At 35.6% G+C, this 21,925-nt stretch overlaps 1 protein-coding gene and 4 long non-coding RNA genes across 8 annotated transcripts in view; 4 read left to right on the forward strand and 1 right to left on the reverse strand.

Annotated features, from left to right (window-relative positions):
• The window catches only part of LOC133516471 (multiple C2 and transmembrane domain-containing protein), a 225,741-nt gene extending 211,913 nt beyond the window's left edge, over positions 1–13,828 (reverse strand). For all 3 annotated transcript variants that reach the window (XM_061849432.1, XM_061849433.1, XM_061849431.1), the window contains exon 1: positions 13,140–13,828. The gene's annotated coding sequence lies outside the window, so the exon portion shown is untranslated. The remainder of the gene's footprint in view (positions 1–13,139) is intronic.
• LOC133516485 (uncharacterized) overlaps positions 1–21,925 on the forward strand; it is a 469,629-nt gene that overhangs the window by 373,146 nt on the left and 74,558 nt on the right. The gene's annotated exons all lie outside the window — the stretch shown is intronic.
• LOC133516483 (uncharacterized) lies at positions 14,452–15,464 on the forward strand. The gene is made up of 2 exons (XR_009799233.1): positions 14,452–14,690; positions 15,221–15,464. It is a non-coding gene; the product is annotated as an uncharacterized LOC133516483 (long non-coding RNA).
• On the forward strand, positions 16,977–18,381 carry LOC133516704 (uncharacterized). The gene is made up of 2 exons (XR_009799260.1): positions 16,977–17,517; positions 17,946–18,381. It is a non-coding gene; the product is annotated as an uncharacterized LOC133516704 (long non-coding RNA).
• Positions 19,229–20,186, forward strand: LOC133516705 (uncharacterized). Its single transcript, XR_009799261.1, has 2 exons — positions 19,229–19,748; positions 19,868–20,186. It is a non-coding gene; the product is annotated as an uncharacterized LOC133516705 (long non-coding RNA).

Below are 21,925 nucleotides of genomic sequence, written 5' to 3' on the forward strand. Positions count from 1 at the left end.
TGAGTAGGTACAATGTGTACAGTAGCATCGCTTGGGGCTATTTGGGACTATGAAAATTATAAAAGCTTTGAGTTGGTCTAATTTTTAGTAAGTATCGTAATATACTTAAGAGAAATGAACAAGGATAATTTTATTTTGGAAATTTTCTTACAAAGTAACCCGTGCATGTTTGACTTTAATAAGATAAGATAAGATAATTATTTATTGTAACCGTGTTACAGAGGTGTTATTTAATTACATGTGTAAGTTTCAACGGTAACCCAATTCGGGTATACAATATACACTTAAAACTAACTTAAAAGTAAGAAACACATTTCCATTAAACACATATCATATCAATCTATACAGAGTATACGGTATCATGACGAATATAATTCAAAGAAATCCTTTAGAGAGTAGAATTCATTCTTAATAAGCCATTTTTTTAAACTACGCATAAATTCCATGTCATCTAACATTTTTAATTCATCTGGAAGCTGATTAAAGACTCGAATGGCAGTAATATATGTGCTTTTTTATCGTAAGTTTTATTTCTGACTAGAGGCAGTTTTAAATTGTACTTATATTGAGAGCGAAGGTTATCGCGGAGGGAAGCTAATGTTGTAAAGTAATTCTTGTCCTTTGTTCTTGAAAACATTTCTCAGTGATTGTCCGTGGTTAATACGATAGATAATTCTTAATCACCTCTTTTGCAAAATGAATGTGGACTCCACGTCTACGGAATTGCCCCAGTATATGACACCGTAAGTGGAGAATATATGTTGGCATAGTACGCACTAATAACAACATCTTCAGAACACGTTTCTGATAATATAGATAATGCGTAACATTGACTGGAAATTTTGTTATTAATCTTCTCTATATGATGTTTCCAGGTCAATTGAGCATCTATTGTTAAGCCTAGGAAACTTATGTTGTCTACTTCTTCTAGTAAAATGCCCGACTCCATCACATTCAAATTTATCGAAGTTTGTTTATAGTTCCTGAACTGCATAAGTTTAATTTTTGTTAAATTTACGTTTAGGTTTATTGTTTTTAACCAACTGACGACAGTCTTTACAGGTTTACTGATATTTGTGCAAAAAGCATCGTCTATTGTTTCACCAGAAAATAAAATTGTTGCATCGTCGGCAAACATTACACATAATTCCTCGATAATATTTGGTAACTCATTGACATAGATAAGGAATAAAAGAGGCCCTAAAATACTGCCTTGAGGAACGCCCAAATTTACAGCTTTGTATTCTGATTGTACTTTTTCAACACTTTTTGTATCTTTATTGTAACTATCGATAACGGTCGCTTGTTTCCTGTCGGTAAAGTAGCTTTCAAATAATTTTAAGGCATTTCCACGGATACCTAAGTGTTCTAGCTGTGATAGTAGGATGGATGGTACCACGCATAATGTAACTAATGATTTAAAACTATTGTATTGGAAAATGTTATGGATAAAAAACCTATTTTAATTATTTTTTTAAATAGTCTACCTAATGTACACCACATTTTATTTTTTTTACTCAATAAAGACACAGCAATATTCATTTTACATATTTTTCGCCAAACAGCTTGACAGTTTGTTGGCGAATTTAGTTTAGCGTGGTTTAGCATTTTTCTTTTTCATTTAGAGTCCCTTTCTACCTTTTAGCTAGAATTATCAAACTAATGAGTAATGAAGATCTTACTAATTAATTAACAAAGTGAGTTTCACATAGCCCCAAGGGGGTCTAGGGCCACACTTACTGTTTTTAGCACTTCTATGGTAGATTCCCTAGTTTATTTGCGAGCCAAATGTGGTTGAAATGGTGTCCTGTCGTTTGGCCAAAAGATGTTTAGCAAATTGACACTTGGCAACCAACTACTGGCAAAATTATATTTTAGCAAATCATTTTTTTACAACAATATTTTTGACAATTTATTCTTATTACCAAATAAATTAACTAATAAAATTTCATTTCATAACAGATCTTTTTGACAAATGATTATTTAACAACAAAGTTAACAAATAAATCTATCATTGGTCAAAAAATGTTTGCTATAATGTATTATTTGACATGTGTTTCTGTACTAATTATTTATATTATGGGTCGAATTGAAACATTTAATTTTGAAACAAATCATATATTTTAATTATACATTTTACACACTTCAATCATCATTATTGTAATTTTAAATGAACTGACAGCGATTTTAATAATTTTACCTCTGAATAATCGTTTTCTTCAAACCAATATGCAATAGTTTTGCTATCTTCATCAGTCAGGTTTTCTAAATATTTGTTAAAATATAGTGGAATATCTGTTTCGTTTAGATGGCTGAGCGCGAGTAGACATTTAATATCCTTGTTAAAATGTGCATTTTGTGCATACTTTTTCGCCATGCCGCTACTTTTGACTATCCTGAAAAAAAAAAGAAAATTAGTTGATAACTATTGCATGGAATAATTAAAAAGTAAAGATATTTAACTTGCTCCACTTGAAATGTTGTAAGCGAGCGAGCCAGACCTGTCGGGGCAATCCGACTCGGATAGGTTAGGTTAGAAGCCTAAGGCGGGAGCTTTGCTCCCGCCTTAGGCTTCGAGGTTATTTTTTTTTAACAACGCGAAAAATGTAAGCAACGATTGCTTGCTTGTCTTTCAACTAAGTAACTTACCTCAAAATAATCTGGCCCAAATGAAAATTGCAACCATGCAGAATAGTACCTTCAACACTGACGTTTTTATCAAATAACAATGTGTTACATGACATTTGGTGAATGTATTTTGCTAAACATATTACCAGGTGACATGAAAAATATAAAATTGATACTTTGTATTTTGACATATTGTAATAATGTATTATTTACTAAATGATTATTTGTCAAGTGACTTTTTGTAAAATGATACATTTGCGGAATAACATATTTGCCAAATAATAGATAGATAGATAGATAGATAGATAGATAGATAGATAGATAGATAGATAGATAGATAGATAGATAATAGTTTATTCATCACACATGGTAATAGGTACATTTAAAATATACATCATGTACATAATATCTATACTACTAACAAGTGCGACTAGTCAGGCATTTTAAAACTAAAGTGCATGCATGTCATAATTTGTAACATTTACACGGTTCTTTTTTGAGATGTTGGGGTAATTTGTTATACAGTTTACGACCAATAACTCCTGGCATTTTTTTTGACATAGCGAGTTTGTGGGGGCTTAAACAGAGGTCGTTTGGGTAACGATTCGGGCGCTCAGATGCTCCTTTCTTTCGAAACATGTGTATATTCTCCCGAACAAACATAATAGTTTCAAATATGTATTGAGCCACTGACGTCATGATTTTCAGGGTTTTGAAAAATTCTCGGCATGTGTCTTTGTATCCGGCATTCATGATCACTCTTATAGCCTGCTTTTGCATTTTCAGTACTCTCTCATGGTCTGATGAGTTTCCCCACAGTATTATACCATATGACATAATGGAGTGTACATAAGCATAATATGATTGAATTAGACACTCACGTGAAATAATTGTACGTAGTTGTTTAAGGGCGTAAACGCCAGTTGCCATTTTAGCACATACATGGTCTATATGAGTTTTCCATGTCAGAGCGGGATCAATGGTAAAGCCTAACATTTTAACCATATTAGAACTTTTTAAGCAGGAACCATTTGATAAATCTATTTTTACTTCATCACTGATAGCAGTCTTTCCGTTAAAGAACATAACATGGGTCTTGTCTGAGTTTAAAGTAAGGCCATTATCGTTAAACCACGTATGCACAGTTTCCATTATTAATTTTATTTTTTCTATAATTATTTGATTGGTATTGCCTTTCACGACTATAGTAGTGTCATCTGCATATATTATAAATTTACCATCTATGTCTAGTTCTGCAAGATCATTCATGAACAGCAAAAATAGAGTGTTGCCTAGCGCTGACCCTTGAGGTACTCCTACATTTGGAACCGTTCTTGGTTTTGATTTTATTTTCTTTCCCTCTATTTCAATTTCCACTGTCTGTTCTCTGTTATTTAAGAATGACTCTAAAACTTGCAACTCAGATCCATTAATGCCATACATTTTTATTTTTAGTAATAACAATTGATGATCAATACTGTCGAAGGCCTTTGATAGATCTAAAAATATTGCGGCTACTTTTTGTCTCTTGTCTAGTGTTTTTATGATTTCATTTGTAAGCTGCAATGCTGCTGAGGTAGTTGATCTTCCTTTTCTATATGCATACTGAGAGTCACTCAAAAGGTTATTTGTCTCCATGTGGTTCATTATAGTGTGAGATATTAATGATTCTACCACTTTTGATATTGTGGGGACAATTGTGATTGGTCTATAGTTTGTTACCGATGATTAATACTTTGGTGAAACGTTTTTTGTAAAATGAAAATTTGCCAACATTGTTTTGGTTAAACATTAGTGAACCGGTTGAAATATGGAAGTATCTAAGTATTGGCAAAACTACTACTAGCATACTTAGGGCCACTTACGTGTTCCAGGGTTAACCAACGAACTATAATAAGTAATAATAAAAATATCTGGGAGAGCGTGCTTTGCTCGGAAAACATATTAAAACTCAAAAATGCGCGGTTTTCCAGAGATTTTAAGACCTAGTTAGATCGATTTTCTGCCCCATATAGCAAATTTCATCAAAATTATTAGAGCCGTTTCAGAGATCCCCGAAATATATATAATAACAAGCAAATGCAAATAAATAGGCTTTCATTGTGAAAAGTACAAAATTCCCTTTGTCGTTCCAAAAATAAAACCATTCTACAAAGATCTGTCATGGCACAAAGAAAAACAGATGGTGTACTTTTTTTAGATTATAATAATTTTACGTATTCATTAAAAATTGAAAAAAATACGAAGGGGTTATAAATGTATGGCCTAGTTTTATTTAAAGGATTCAAAATAGACAAATATAAAAGAGAGAGCAATACAGGTAATAATGTTGTTTAATAAAAGAGTTCCAGGTTGAGTAGCGCTACTTCATCGTTATCTATGTTATTATTTTCAAGAAAACACTATTAAAAATCATATTTAATGCGTTTTTGCGGCCCGTATTTATGTTAATAGGCGGTTAGATTGTTGGTTACTTTGGGCAGTGATATGTCACTCAATGCGATCACTTCGAGTAGATAGTAATTGTATAAATGAAAATGAAAAGGTTCAATGAGGCAAAAAAGCATTAAGTACATCAAAAAAGTTAACAGTGGTCCCCAAACGAGGCCGAGCCTCTTTGTGAACCATGGATAGTCCATAAGTATTTAAATGTATATTATGTCATATGTTATGTCTATGTCTATGTATAGTTTCACCTAGTACTTAAAGAAATGAGAACAGGAGAAAAGGCATGAGTTAGGAGGGACAACATGATTAGTGACTATGATAACGTTGATAACTCTGTACAATAGTATTATTATCTACTCTGTGATTTCGGGTATTTTGTCTGAACAGCTCACGAAGCGACCGAATGAATCTTTAAAAAATTGATTTTGATTATACAGTATTACACAGTAGTGTCGTGGTTATACGGATCAGATTTTAAAGTTGAGCGGTTTTCGGTCAAGAAAAACATTGTGAGAAAACTGGACTAATCCCAATAAAGCTTATTTTCCCCTCTGCGTTGGAAGGTCAGTTGGCAGTGTAAAAACTAGTGCCTTGGGATTAGTTGCAAATCAGACCAGGGACCCCAAAAAGCCGTGACAACGCGAACGCCAGACAAAAGGCTTAGTCAAGATGCCAATCGTTTGCGCCGTAGCGAATGAAACGGGTGATGTCTCTATTTCACTCTTCCATATTAGCGTTTCATTCGCTACTGCGCAAACGATTGGCATTTTGTCTAGGCCCCCTAATTTTAAAGTTTCAATGCTGCTTGTGGTTAAGAAATCGTATTAAAATATTCTTACTGTTTTTCCAATGAAATTAAACGAACTCTCTGCCTCTTGTATTCTGTGCATCGTTCCCCAATTGAAGGAGACTTGAATTGGTTCAGGTCAGGTTAGACCGGCTGACTGTTGGTCGCTTTAACTTGAAAAGGTAAGAAAGGTTTTTTAAAGGTGAGACTGGACGGAACAATACAATTATTATTTTAAGACGTTTCAATAAATTTTAATGGAGTTATTCATTAGCGTCTGTCAAAGTTAACGAGCCGTTAATAAACGTTTAACTGTAGGTATCCGTTATTTTGACATTTTCGTTTGTTAGGAAGAGACATTTATTCTTTTAAGTTTTACGAATTTAGATTTTAATTAATTACTCCTAAACGACATAAAAAAAATCAACGAACAGGTAAACCCTTTTCACGCCTCTCTTTTCGCTTAAAATCATTTCTATGCTTAATATTTTTTCATAAAAATAAACATAAGCCTTTAAACCGAGCAAAGCTACATTCATAAACACAGAGTTAATAACTTTTAAAAGGGGAGTTTTTTTAATATCCTTTAAAAATATATTTAAATGTTTTATTTGTATTAATCTCAACTGCTAGACCCAAGGCTCTCCACAGCGATCGGTCGTGCGCTGCCCTCATTCAACGTTCTCCTGCTACGATCAAATCGCCAACACATCTTATTCAGAACCTTATCCTGCTACGAACTCCTCCGGTTCGCTAAGGGCACTCAAGAAACTTAATAAAACGTAGAGGATAAGAATTAGCAAATGCATTGTATTCAAACATCATTTTTCCTGGTGGATTGTGTGAAAGAGGATATGAGAATGAAAGGAGTGAGTGCTGAGGTGACGAAAGATAGAGGAGAATGGAAGAGAAGAACATGTTGTGCCGACCCCACATAACGTGGGATAAGGGCAGGAGGAAGGAAGGATTTTTCCTGGTGTAATAAAAATCCTCCATATCGCACAATGTAGGCCTAAGTCACATTCTTAGAATATTTCGTAAATAAATAACTACGTCCAAGAAATTAGTTCGCCCCAATTTCGTAGACTTCCGTCGAAGCTATTTTAAAGCTATTCAGCGCTACATCTGTTTAATTTAGCACGCGGGAAGGTTGTGGAATTTAAGGAAATCGCCTGAATTTTATGTTTAGGTTAGGTTAGGTTAACACTTTTCCAGGCCGCCCTAATGTACAAGGTTTTCCCAAAGAATCCAAGTACATTCCAATTAATCCAGCTTTGATGATTAATTTGGAAACAAGTCACATTTCCCATAAATCGGAATGCCAACATTTAAATTCTATCGGAGCGTCATGTGGTCGATAAATCGTATGGAAAAGTGTTAAGTACATATTATTTGATCCTACGATTTTTCAATCCAAGATTGGTTCCATAAGCGCTGGTGGGTGGCCTAGCGGTAAGAGCGTGCGACTTGCAATCCGGAGGTCGCGGGTTCAAACCCCGGCTCGTACCAATGAGTTTTTCAGAACTTATGTACGAAATATCATTTGATATTTACCAGTCGCTTTTCGGTAAAGGAAAATATCGTGAGGAAACCGGACTAATTTACCCAACAAGGCCTAGTTTACCTGGGGTTGGAAGGTCAGATGACAGTCGCTTTCGTGAAAACTAGTGCCTACGTCAAATCTTGGGATTAGTTGTCAAGCGGACCCCAGGCTCCCATGAGCCGTCGCAAAATTCCGGAACAACACATATTCTTGTGGGGCTTGTTTTCCTCTTTTATAGTGTGCAGTCGGGTTTTTAGTTTTTTTTATAATATATATATATATATATATTTTATAACTTTTTAGTTACCCCCAAAAAACATCCTATGACACTCCAGTGATCAAGACGAATCTAACGATACCTCATACATCAAAATCCATCAAGCCGTTTAGGCTACAGGAGGCCACAAAGAAACAGACATACATACATACATACATACACTCGAAAAACATTACCCTCCTCCCTTTGGCAGTCGGGTAAAAATTGGTTTAACTCTGATATTTCATTTAAGAGTTAAAAAATATTTCTTAGCACATAATTTGTTTAAAAATAAAACATACACCATTTTACTGCACCGAAAAGAAAATTTTTAACTGTCATATTATATAATTGCAACCAAAGAGAATTTGAAATAGAGGTAGATTGTCAAAGTAAACTTTGTAGCTACAGTAAATTTACTGCCATCTTTCGACTCATGATTAAAACTTTTAGAACACCATTTGTCTTTCCTTATTCTTTCACTGCTGATATGTGTTAAATTTGTTAAATATGAAAAAGTGACGTCATCTAATAAAGCATAGGTCAATGTTATGGCGCCATTGCTACCACCATACATTTGGCCTATTTGTTTTTTTTTTAATTCATCAATCATTAAATTTAATTCATAAAATAATTTCATCAATTCGAAATATGGCAGTAAATTTACTGTGACTACAAAGTATTCTTTGACAATCCACCTCTGTTTCAAATTATCTTTATTGCAACTAAAACTAGAACTACTTACGTACTTTAGAGGGTGTTTAACTCTGAACAGCCGTAATAATCAAACCGTATCCTGTGTCTTCGCATGGTAATGGTCTATTTCATCCTTTCGGCGAACGAACCCCTATTGTATTAAACTGCTAAGACAAAATGGGAATGCGTGACAAGATTACAAGCACAGGGCAGTGTTGGTAAAGAATCGAGTACTTTGAGTCCCCTGCTATAGTCACTCACGTGCTTCTGACAACTGTAGTTGCCAGCTGTCACCCTTATTTTATTATTATAATAGAAGTCAGTGAAAAATATCAAGCACGTGAATGGTTAACCCTTTACCAGGCTGACAGTTCAAAAATAACAATCGAATGTCAGTCCTACTCATCGAAAATTGAAGAGCCGCATGTGGGAAATATATATCCCTTAGCCTGGTAAAGGGTTAAGAATCTACTGTCTTTTCAGACTTATATAGGTATGTCGAAACTTGTTAGAGACCCCAAGTCTTTTGTAGAGCCTTCGCTCATCGTTTTCAGAAAACTCTAATTTTTAGTGTTCCGTACAAAGCTTTGTTCACGGAACACTTATGGGATCACTTCGGTCTTGCAAATCAGTTAAATGCGTTTTTTACAAGAAAATTCAAAATGCATGTCAAATTAATGGGTTTATTACTTCAAAACTGTTGGTTTAACAAACAAATAAGTTTTTGGCAAAAATTTCATTTTTGGGACAAGCTTTTATCGCTGACTTTCCACGCATAACTAATACCTACTCATCGAGACAATTCTAAAAACCCCAAACACAATTAGGTTACGTTGTTTTATCACAGAGTTCTCACGGCTCCATCATCAGTTCAGCTCGATGGTACCATAATATTGCACTTGGCCTTCCCTTCACGTTCTTTCACCTTCTCTTTATTTTTTCTTTTTATTTATTTTTTATTCTCTTTATTTCTTTTTCTTTTTTTTCTTTGAGCTTCTGATCAGCTTGTTACGCATTCCTTCCAAAGTTAGAATCAAGATGAACCGACGTTCCACCCATAAATAACCGTAATTACGCGGCTCCCCCCGCCTGACGTTAATTCGCAACTTTCTGGACTTCCTCCTGTATCGCATTATTCTGTGTCTGCGTCCCGCGTTGCTTGCCTTCCTAATTGTATTAGCTATGTAGGAATCATTTCAGACGTCGTGGTACATAGTTAACTTTAATATTACCTACATTTCTTTCTTAGTAATAACATGAACCGATTCGTCGCCCACAAATAACAGCCATCATGCGCACAATCGTTATTTTTTAATTAGCTAGTAAAAGGTACATTTTTAACGAACAAATTAGTTACTTTTACAAAATTTAGCAAAAGCACGTTGACAAAATGTACATGTATTTTACAAAATGTTATTAAAAATGTAAACTACAGGTAAATGTAAACGAGTTGCAAATTACTTATTCGCAAATGTATCGTACGTTTTACAGTACATAATATTTTACAGTACATATGTACTGTAAAACGTTGTACGATACATGTGCGAAGAAGTAATTTGCAACTCGTTACGAATTTTCTATTTTTCGCACTTGTATCGTAAATAACTATTATTCCGCACATTGGTGACAATATTAACAAAAGTTTGCGTTTAGGAATGCTAAAGAAGAACATTTTGAAGTTAATAGTTTTTGTTTTAGTTAATTTTATATTATTAGTTTTTATTTAATTATTCCTGTTTCGTATTATGTGTTCAATAAAAGCACCTATTGTTTACATTTACACAGGTAAATTACATTTTTAATAACATTTTGTATATTTAAGTTTCATTTCAATTTTTATTACACGTCATTTGATTTTAATTACTAGGTAAGTACAGGGATTCTACAAAAAAAAAAAAAAAACAAATCGCGTTTTCAACAATTCTGAGCGAGCAATCCACTGTTATTGAACAAAGGATTGATCGCTCAAAACTGTTCAGAACAAGTGAAAACGTGGCTAAAGATTTCTCCATGCTTATAACTACAATGATTACCTAAAATATTGACTCGTCCCGCATGCGTTGCAGTTCGTTGACCTAGATTCGGATTGGTTTGGCAACACCCAACCAATATCACTGGCAAGGACTTTGTCTAGACATTAAAGGTTCTGCGACAGAATGTAACACGCCATATTCAAGAGAGCTGGCGTGGATTTTATGTAAGAATTTTGATAAATCAGGACAAACGTTACCTCTTATGAATAACCATAAGTTGTATAGCAGTTAGAGTAATGGCTCCTCTCCTCTACACGATGGCCCAGCGTAGGCCAGTCCAAAGGACGCATTTATGCGTTAGAGGGAGCAAGTGATATCGCTATCTCATTCCACCGCATAGCTGCGTCCCTTAGACTGGCCTACCCTGGGCCATCGTGTAGAGGAGCCCTAAAACAACTCTTAAACTTAAAATGCGTAGATCTTCAACAATTTATAAGTCAACACCAAATTGTACGAAAGATCTGTTGAATTTGGATCTAAATCCAAATACTGGTCTAAGTCTTTAATTAATACTCGTACTAGTTGGACTCTAATTAAAATCTCGACCACCAGAAATCGATATTTAATATAACAACGTGCAATACTAAGGTTGGTTGAACTTTACGCTTGATTACCTATTATTATTTAATCGTTAATGTTCAGCCTATATACATCCCACTGCTGGGCACAGCTGTCCTCTCATCTCTCCACGCTCCAGGACTTCACATACACTTTTGAATTTCTCTGCGGATGTATGCAGGTTTCCTCATGATGTTTTCCTTCACCAAAAAGCTAGTTGTGAATTTCTAATTATACTCCGTACCTACATAAGTTCCAAAAAACTCATTGGTACGAGCCAGGATTTGAACCCGCGGTTGAAAGTCGGACGTTAGATCCCTTCAGCTACTACCACTTATTTGGTCGCTATTGTCGTTAAAGACATATTATTATTACCTGCGAAAATTATATTATATTTTAACACTTTATTCCATGAAAATGGTACTAGGTACTTAAATGGTATTACTTAATGGTAATTATATTTTTACAGTGTTTTTGTTGGGCTCCAATAACTTCGGCACTCATTCGCCGCCATTTTGCTAGTTATAAAGCGCATAATAATGATACTTGTACAAGAGCATTTCTTTTTTGTTGTTTTTTTGTGATATTTTTGCCACTTTTGGGTTATTTCTAATCAATCCTGACTATATAAAAGTGGCAAAAAGCGAGCCCTTTTACCCTTTATAGGAGAAAAGTGTCCCAAAACTTCCATACTTACATTTAAAAAAATCCTTTTTGTCACCGCCAAACATAGTATATGGGGAAATTGTAACACAATAGGAAAAATGCTCTGGGACATTTTTTACCCCATTAGGATCGAAAGAGCTCGTGGTTCTGAGTACAAAAAACACAAAATTTATGAAGAAATACAAAATTTATGGAAGTGGCATTTTATTTAAGAAACGTTCACAAATAGAAGACAAAGCTTACAATTTTCTTAGTCCTTGAACTGTTTCATTTTATAAATGTAGGACAATGCGTTATATATTATTTAACTACCTGGTAATTAAAATATACAGCACCCATATGTTTATCCAAATTACCAGGTATTTACAAGAATTAATAATACCAGTAACACGTTGCTTATTCCATTCAGAGCTTGACACATGGTCGCCCAGTTTCTACAAGCATTTTCGTTACATACCAGGAAAACCATGCTATTTAGTGAATTAATTAATTTAAGCAAAGTCAGTTCGGACGCACGCGAGGGTCTAACAATACTACCAGTGGCGGCCTTAGGGGGTGGCGAGCAGGGCAGGGATGTTATAATTCCCTCCTCTTTTAGGTTTATCTCATTCGAGTAGAGTTATAAGAAGTGATGGTAGTAATGAGAATAATTATATTAACGGCAAAGATTAGATTCAAATGACAATTTGTACATCATTAATCAGAAATTATCATAATTAATCACCGAAAGCCCTTAGATTTCAGAAAAGGTCCATGTCGTCAGAGGAAAAACAGCACTTTCCCTAAACGAAGTTTTTATGGTTATGATTTTACTGGCTGGCTAGTAAAAGCTTGTGCTAATTAATTCGCCACTGGCCATTTACATGTAACCTTCACAAAACGGTTACAGGGCTGAAATTGAGGCGCAAGCTTATCCTGAACTGAAAAAATCTCATATAAAGTTGACGCCGCCAACACAGACACTAATTAAAAAATAAATCTTATTTCTATGAGATTAACTTACCTTAAAGTGAATCGAAAAAGAGATCAAATCGATTTTTTAAATAATGATATCTAGACCTCAAGAAATCGATGAGATGCAAAAATGATAGAAAACAGTGCACGATCAGCATGAAATAGTGCCAGTCAAAGTTGTCAGATATGATCACATCCTTATTTTTATATATTAGTTGCCGACTGTACTTTACATTCGACTTCTAATTAATTACAAAAAAATATATAAATGGTCACTAATTCGGTAAAAATGCCATTTTTGTAAACAAACCCTAAAAAAATATTATACAGTAATAATGTACATAATTAATTGATTAATCAGCCCTAATGCATAATCTAATTGCTTATCGTGCTTGCCCTGTTCCTAACAATGCTGCAATAAACCCCGGGCTAGCACGACAACGATTTTAACCACATTTACATAAAACGTTTTAAAATTACAATTATTAGAAACAAAAGAATTAACTCCAACTGAAAATTGCAGAACATTCAAATATCAGCAGAATACTTAAAGCGGTTAATTAAACTTACTTTTCATTAATAACACATCCAAATCCAAAAAACGCACTTTTCACACACTCACATTCAAAAAACGGCAATACACGCAAACGATTAGCTTAATCTCATCAAGTTGCACAGATAAAAATAAACACGCACAATTTAAACGAAACAACAAGTTTTTTTTACAAAAATAACCCTCTTTATTATTCACAGGGTTGGGTTTTTATTAATGAAAATTGGCCTGCAAAAACAAAAGACACGCGAGGGTGGAGCGTAGCGGGTGGCTCGCGCGGGGTGCCTCTACGTACTGACGTAGAATTTTGGGGGGAAATCGGTTTGCGCACGTAGCAACCCCCAGCAGCGCTTAGAGCGCTGTGTAAGCTTACATCGTCTAGCCTAGAGGGTTAGTAGGCCGGTGGGGTAGTCAAGGTGCATCTCGAGAGAGCTCTTCGTAATGTGACTCATGCGGGCTACATTACACTACATTCCTGGAACAAGTTTGTTATCAAAAAAAAAATTTGATACTTAGATTTTATCTCTAACTGTACTTTCTTTCAAGAGGTAACTAATACTCATCGAGACAGTTCTAACAAACCCCAATACAATTAGTTTTCATTGTTTTATCAGAGAGTTCTAATGATCACCTCCTGTATCCGTCATCAGATCAGCTCGGTGCTACCATAATATTGCATTGTCACACAACTTACATTTAAATATATACACGATTTGACCCGAACAAACAAATTGCAAACACTGCAGATTAAATGAAAGCTTGTAATAAAATAATAACACATGTTTGATCCAGTCCATGTAGGTCTCACTGCTGGGCACAGGCTTCCTCTCATGCACGAGAAGAGTTACACAACACACACATGCAACATTGAGTGCATTTACACTCGTAGCACCATATATCGTCTCTACGCCATAGACCATATTGTTAATGCAGTCAATAATAAGTGATTATAAAAATGTAATTAGGTAGATGCCGTCGTTTGTTTAATAATCAGATATTTTACGAAATTCTCAATGTACGAAAAGCGTCTCTTCTTTAGCATGTGTGTTTACGACATGCTACTTTTACGCATGCTTTTTAGTGGCAAATAGCAAACAGTTTAAAGGCATGCTCATATTAAGCATACTCAATAAGTACGTTTATTAGCATTCTATTGCAGAGCAATAGTACCTTAAATTTTCTAGATTCTAGATAATAATATATTAGCTGTATAAAGGACTTTTTATACAGCTAATATAATATAATATAATATAATATAATATTTTTAATAAATGAAAACGAGACCACTGGACCACCACCACTTTCGAGTCCCGCAGTTTGTTGTCGCACACTAGACGCTGGCACCACAGAAAAACCATTTATTTTTGAAAATGGAACAAGTTACTGAAAAACAGAAGATTTTTTGAGCAATTTGACACATTCGTACTTGAGTAACCGTCTGGGTAACTGTTTAATATTAACTGCAACCTTTTTTATATAAAATACATAAAATATATAAAAATACGACCACTTTAACAATAGATATTTCTCTTCGTACAAATTAAACAACTAAACAGCATCATGCTTAGGTAAGTATTTTCTTTTTGTTAGTTCATATTTCCACCATAGAGGAACAATTAGTATTCTAGGTCCATGATTTCCACCATCATCTGTGTAGCAGTACGAGTATGAAGTTTATGTCCGGTCATAATCAGATGTGAACCATAATTATATTGCAATAAGTTCCCTCAGTCGTTTTTACGTAGGTATCGTTCGTATTTACGTTCGTGTCGTGTATAAGAATTCAGCCTACGTCCCACTATATACTGGGCACAGGGCTCCTCTCATGTTCGAAAGGGCTTCTCCTGGCCGAATGCGGATTAGAGTGAAGTCTCATACACCTTTGAATTTTTTTTTGTCTCATATTCTTGTTTATTTTTTGGAAGTCTTGTTGGAAGCATCTAGGCCAAAAAAATTTCATATAACAAAACTAAAAACGGAAAAAACCTATGACGGCGCCATCTATAAACACCTATGACAGTTGCCTTCCCCATTGCCTTGGAACAAAACCGGTTTATTTTTGTTAATTATAATTAAATAATTCTTCCATAATTTACAGGTGTCCTCCAGTATGGCCAGCAAATGATCCGTGCTGGCCCAGCGCGGGCGTTAAGTCCGGCCCGCGGGACGGCCGCTGCATCGACGGCAAGCAGGACTACCCGTACCCGAGGCTCCCCGTCTCCTACTGGTAGACACGACACTGGAATGTCTACTGGTTCACTGTCTGTCACGTGAATACTGGTAGACACGGGTCATCGTATATTGTCAAGTGAAACAGTTTTGTAATAAATTTATTGAAATTATCGTGTTTTTAATTGGTTCTTAAGACTGAAAGTTTTCCGCAAAAATGGGTAAATATACCATGATGGATGGTGAACAGCTGCCAGGCGCCTGTGTTCGGTAATACGGATAGTATAGCATACTGTTGCTCTCAATATCACGTACCGTTTTCCCCAGGGGCTAGCTGTTTCTTTAATAGGGATTAGGCATTGATGTAAGTAAAACGTACATCAATGGGATTAGGCCGACATGTGAATGATGATCCTCTCATCTCGGCACCTCAAAGCAAATTCAACGCGTAGCTACAGTCGTAGCGCTACGTCGTAGCCGATAACATGGCTTTCCCGGCATGAAGCGGAAATGCTTCGTAGAGGCAAAACGACAACATGTGATTAGCGCTGAGTTAAAACACAGTGTAATTCCAAAGTGCATTAACAAGCTAAGGAAAATAAATTTCGTTACAATATAATTAGAAAACATTTATGTTTTAGGTGCAAGAAATTAATAAAATTAGTACTTTACTCAATTTTGTGTTTTTTACTTACCTACCCTACCCTACACCTACTAGGAACTTTTGCTTGCGTACCACATAGGCGGCACGCGGCAGCCCAATGGAGCGTGACGAATAGAAACAAAATTTATTAAAATTTTATTTATTTAGAAGGTGTGACGAGTGATGCCCTAATTCTAAATTTTGACCGTAATAGAATAAAATAAAATAAAATAAAAGTCCATGTTTTTAACGATCATGGAGCATTACACGTCTTAAGACTTGGATTTCGTGACGTAGAGTATTGAGGGACTCGGGGGCTGTCAGGAATTTTAACACGCCAGGCCTCCATATTTCCTTGTTCCCTGGTTTCCGTAATGCCGTAACATCGTGGCTGCCGCGGCTGCTACTTTCTGATGGTTCTCTATATCAGTTGCCGAAAATTATTTTACCGAATATCATTTCGCTACCAATTTTTCGCATATTTTCAGTTTGCCGAATGAATAAGTGGCAACTCAACACCATAATCGCATGATTTCCCAACCTAAGAACTTAGCAACAGTATGTTTGGACAACAACTTAAAGACAAAGACACGATCTTTTTAAAATGCTACGTTTTTGGCAGCAGAAGTCTTACAAAATATAAAAAGTTTACTTTTGCAATTTATCATCGTACAATACAGCACAATCGGAATAGAAAAAACCTCGAAATTTCTTGGACAGTCCTGAAATTTGGTATGTATGTAAATAAAAGGCCCCTATATTCATGTCCATACTATTTGACATTTGGGGACCTCGAGGAATCGCAGCCATCTTCGAAATACATTTTCGATACCATCCTAGAGAAATTCACATTTTCCTCAAAATCTACGCTATGGTGGGTGTAAGACAACATTAAAGCTTATTAAATTCTACACAAAAAAGTCTAGATATGTTTGCGAAAAAAATACATTTTGCTATAGAAAACACTTGCTGATTCTAGCTTTAGCCCTTATACACTTCCAGGGGACATTATTTAAATAGGAAACTATTAAAAAAAAAATAGGAAACTCGGAGGAATATTAATTCTACTTTTGTGTATACATTTGTACATGATCCACCCCAATATCAATATTTTACTTGACTGCGACTTCTCCAGAAAGAAGGGCTTTAAGTACTGATGATTCAGTACAGCCTGTAGCTTATGATTCTAGCCGGATTTAAAAAAATGATATATCAATAGATTCCTCTTGCCCAAAGAATACAATACTCACGGTCGCTCTCTATCAAATGACTAGACGTTATTGTATTGTATAAATGAATGGACTCCAGGAACGTGGGACGTCAAGATTTTGGGAGTGAGTCCCAGAATTCACGATACCGAAATTCCAAAATTTCAGATATTCGCGTTTCCAAAACCTGGAAAGTGGAAATAAACCTTCATGCAGTATTATCTATACTGAGCCTCAAAACAGAAAAGAAGCAAGTCGTCATAAAACTGACGTTTTTTTATATAAATGCCGTCAAAATTATTTTCAATTACATATTAAAATAAAATTAGTGTTGTGAATTTAGTTATTTCTGCTATATATTACATATTGAATTATGTAAGTATTATTGAATCGTCTTAGTATTATCATCGTTTGTTTGGTCTAAGTTTTAATCTGATCTAGCGTCCTATCCTCGCAAGATTGACTATGCCCCACAGTAAGCTCAAGAAGGCTTGTGTTGTGGGTACTCAAAACACGATAAATATAGGATTAAAATACTTAAATTCATAGAAAACACCCATGACTCAGGAACAAATCCTTGCTCATCACACGAATAAATGCCCTTACCGGGATTCGAACCCAAGACCATCGGCTTCATAGGCAGGGTCACTACCCATTAGGCCAGACCGCTCGTAATATTAGGAATGCGAAAGTAACTCTGTATGTCTGTGCTATACCCGCGAATATCGAAGTTCCCAATTTGCTGGCATCTTACGCCTTCATTACAGGACATGGCATTCAAATATTCAACTAAATCTTTGCAGGGGCTGCCACGTCGGATGCTGGCCGGGCGCCGGTATCAAATCAGGCTACGCGCGCGACGGCGGAAGCCCTAACTACCCATACCTGTGCTACTCATGCTACTCATACTCACCGTGCTGGCCCCGCTGCTATAACTTCTAGTCATTGTGCCCCCATCTGTGCCCCTGGCTGTCAAATCAGGCTAAGAGCGTGACTGCGGGACCCTTAATTTTTTCATGCTATTCTTCTCCGTACAGTTATAACCCATATTCGTGCCTGGGGGCCTAGCCAAGATGCCAAAGCTTTCTGCCTCTATATTCGTATCTAGGCCAGACACCCTGGTAAGAAACCCAGCTTTGTCTACGTGATTTACAAGTGTGGTGTAATTTAACCTTGTCTGGTGATGTCAAAGAAATGTTATTTGCAATACTAATTTTGTAATAAAGTAATTGGGATGAACGTTCTAGCTTTTTATTCTATATTACATATATAGGTACAGGTATATTATGTTGTATGTTAATGCAATAATTTTTTCACAAATGTTCTCTGTTATCATGAAGCTACATCATAGAATGCTTTTCATGCAAATTATTGACAGGTTACAATTCAAATTAAGATTCACATACAAACAGCTAAATATAGTACCGATATTCGCTGAGGCAGAGATAAGAGACGTGCACGTGCAGGAATCAAGTAATAGCATTGGTTGTAATCCACGTCTTCTCCGCTCCGCTGGATTATAACCAATGCTATAACTTGATTCCTGCACGTATCCTCTCATCTCCGCCTACATTAGACCGCGAGCCAGAAACAGATTTCCGTGACCAATCGCCTCCCGGGCGAAAACTCGTATAGTGGTTAACGGCTATATATGATGAACCCTCGTGGATGTCAGCAGCCGCTCCAAAAAAGTTTGTCATCGCCTCCCGTTTGATACTACTTTGTGAGATGATAGTTCAGATGCTACTGTTAGTTAAAAAAAACGTCAGCCAGTTGTATCGCGGTGGTAAAAACGTCAGCTGATCGCTTGATCATGTAAAAAAGGAGCGCTTTACCTTTTTATCATAGTAAAACAAAATCATGAAACTTTGCATATAGCATTCTATCAGCCGTTTCAAATAAACAAATGACACAATTTACACATAAAGTGGTAAGGCAAGTATTTTTTAAATCTTCATGTGAATAGCTGGCGGTCTTTCCACCGCGATACAACCGCTGACGGTTTTTTTTTTTTAATTTAAAACAGCATCTTAACTATCGTCTGACAAAGTATCAGCCGGATATATGCACTGGTCTAGATGGAAAGGCAGCCTTATGTATCAGTCCATTGCTAGCCTGTCTTTTTTCGAGGGATTTGGTCCTATCACCGGTTTCGATCGATGTTCTAGGACTCGTATAAATACATTCTAATCTCGCTGTGCCTGGTTTCATATTAAACACGATAACAGTGCATAGCATGAATGGATGGTGCTTCGTAAGTACTTGGGTACATATGTAGTTGGGGTTATATATGTAGTTGTTAGAATTATAATAGTTTGAAAAGCAACATTTCTCTTCCTAGCTAGCTGCTCAACTCAATTTTTATAGAGGATTTATAATTAGAGGTATTTATTATACAGACTCTTTACTGTCTTATACTTATTTTCTTCACAATATTCCTTACAATTTGACTTAAGCTCAAAAAACAAATGCATTAGAAGTAGGACCATTTTGATATAAATGCCACTAAAAATATTTCAAGTTGCTTTTTAGATTAAAATTAATTTTGTAAACTCTGTGATATATTACTGTGTACCAGTAATAATTATGCCTCTGTACACGTCGCAGTAAGTATTATTTAGAGTTTTTTTTGTCTGAGAAGTGTTGACCTGCAGTGATGTGTCTCCTATACCCTATCAAATGCTATTTTAGCTTGGTTTACAAATGACTCCCATTACAATTACAGACCAATGTATGTATGCGCGGGCTACTGGCGCAGCGCAGGAATCAAATCCGGCCACGCGCTGCACCCCGCCACAGGGATGGACTTCACTTACCCCACGGGCGTGGGTTGGTAGCTCCACCTGTCCCCACCCAGCCACGGGGTAAGTCAGACAAGCTACGGTTATAACTTACCCGACACCGCAAGTCCCATCTAGTCCGCGTGCCCTCCGAGCGAGCACAGGGGCAAAACAGCAAGGAGGCTGTGGATGGGATGTCTAACGTGTTTTATACGTCGATTGTTTGCAATATTGATTGTAATGTAATAAAGTAATTGAAATGCAGATTTTATTTAATTTTTAAGTTACAAGTCAGTCTTAAGAGGGAAGAATAGCTTTTCGAATCTAACGAAATAACGGTAATTTTTCTATGAAATTCCATTTCGGGTGCAAACGTTTTCCTCTAAATCTTTTTTTTTATAATACATCGGTGGCAAACAAGCATACGGCCCGCCTGATGGTAAGCAGTCTCCGTAGCCTATAGTATAAAATCTCTAAGAATGAACTTTTGACACTTGAGTATTGACGTAATTAGTGATGGGGCTAAGACGTATTAGCGATTAATTATGAATTGTTCAAATCGGTTTTACTACAACAGATTTTTTCTTGTTATATGCCTATATATTTAGTATCACAAATCTTCTCAAATTAATAATTGTTATCTACTTATTAATTATGTATGACATTATAATATTTCCATAATTAATACAATATATTTATATTGCCTATTGATTACATAATCGATTTTTATCGACTTACGGAAATGTTACATGAATCGGAACAGCAAACATGGTCACAACACTAAATTAAAAAAACCGGCCAAGAGTATGTCGGGCCACGCTCAGTGTAGGGTTCCGTAGTTACTCTTCCGTCACAATAAGCTAAACTGGAACTTAAAGTATAGTAAATTGTTAACCAAGGGATGAAACGGTACCTTTCACGCGAGTTAAACAAATAGGCAAATTTGCATAATCAGTACCCAGAGTTGGGCATAATCAATTACTTTTGGAATTAAATTACATATTACATTACAGTAATCATGATTCCTTAGTGATCGATTCCTTTGGTAATCTAAATTACTGTAGTCAATCCCGCCGATTACTTGCGTAATTGATTCCTTCGGAATTGAATATATCTAACTACAAGTGTAATCGTGATTCCTCGGTAATCAATTACTCGAGTAATCTGATTACGTAATATTATCCAGACTAAATTACAATTACTTAATGTCAAAATAATTTCCTTCGTTTTTATCCCAGAAGACAAATACATTTTATGTGTGAAACTCTATAATTACTGTAAAATAATGATTATTTTGGAATCCAAGATGGCGGCCGTGCACTACGTGATAAAAATCGTCATGGATATCGTTTTATAGGTTTTCAGGAGTGGAGATTTCGAAAAATGATGCCCATTTTGGAATCCAAGATGGCGGCCATGCAGTATGCCATAAAAATCGTCATGGATGTCGTTTTATAGGTTTTAGGGAATACAGATTTCGAAAATGATGGCCATTTTGGATTTCAAATGGGCATAATTTTCGAAATCTGCACACTGGATACAAATAAGATGCATCTATATAGTAAATCGAAATATACTTTACGTCTGTAGTCAGAAATATAGCTTTATGTATAACAAAATATATTTTGAAGTAATCTGAAAGGAATCAAGTAATCCATTCATGTAATAAGGAATCTACACTGGTTCCCAATTACTAGTAATTTTAATATTCCAACAGATGATTCCAGATTCCTCAAATGTAATTGTACTTAGTAATCAGCTAGTCAGATTACAAAGTAATCTGGGAACCGGTAATCAGATTCCAAAAGTAATTTCGAGTAATCATGAAATCAGGAATCAATTACGAAATGCCCATCTCTGTCAGTACCTAACTAAAGTAAGTCTTTTTACTATGAAGGAGAAACTTTTTGCGATAACTCAAAAACAGGTAAACTGATCATGTCCGCTATAGTTTTCATTTAATGTCTTTCTTAAGCTCTACTTCCACGATTTTTTTCATATTT

Source organism: Cydia pomonella, chromosome 3 (assembly GCF_033807575.1).
Source record: "Cydia pomonella isolate Wapato2018A chromosome 3, ilCydPomo1, whole genome shotgun sequence".
Lineage (NCBI taxonomy): Eukaryota > Metazoa > Arthropoda > Insecta > Lepidoptera > Tortricidae > Cydia > Cydia pomonella.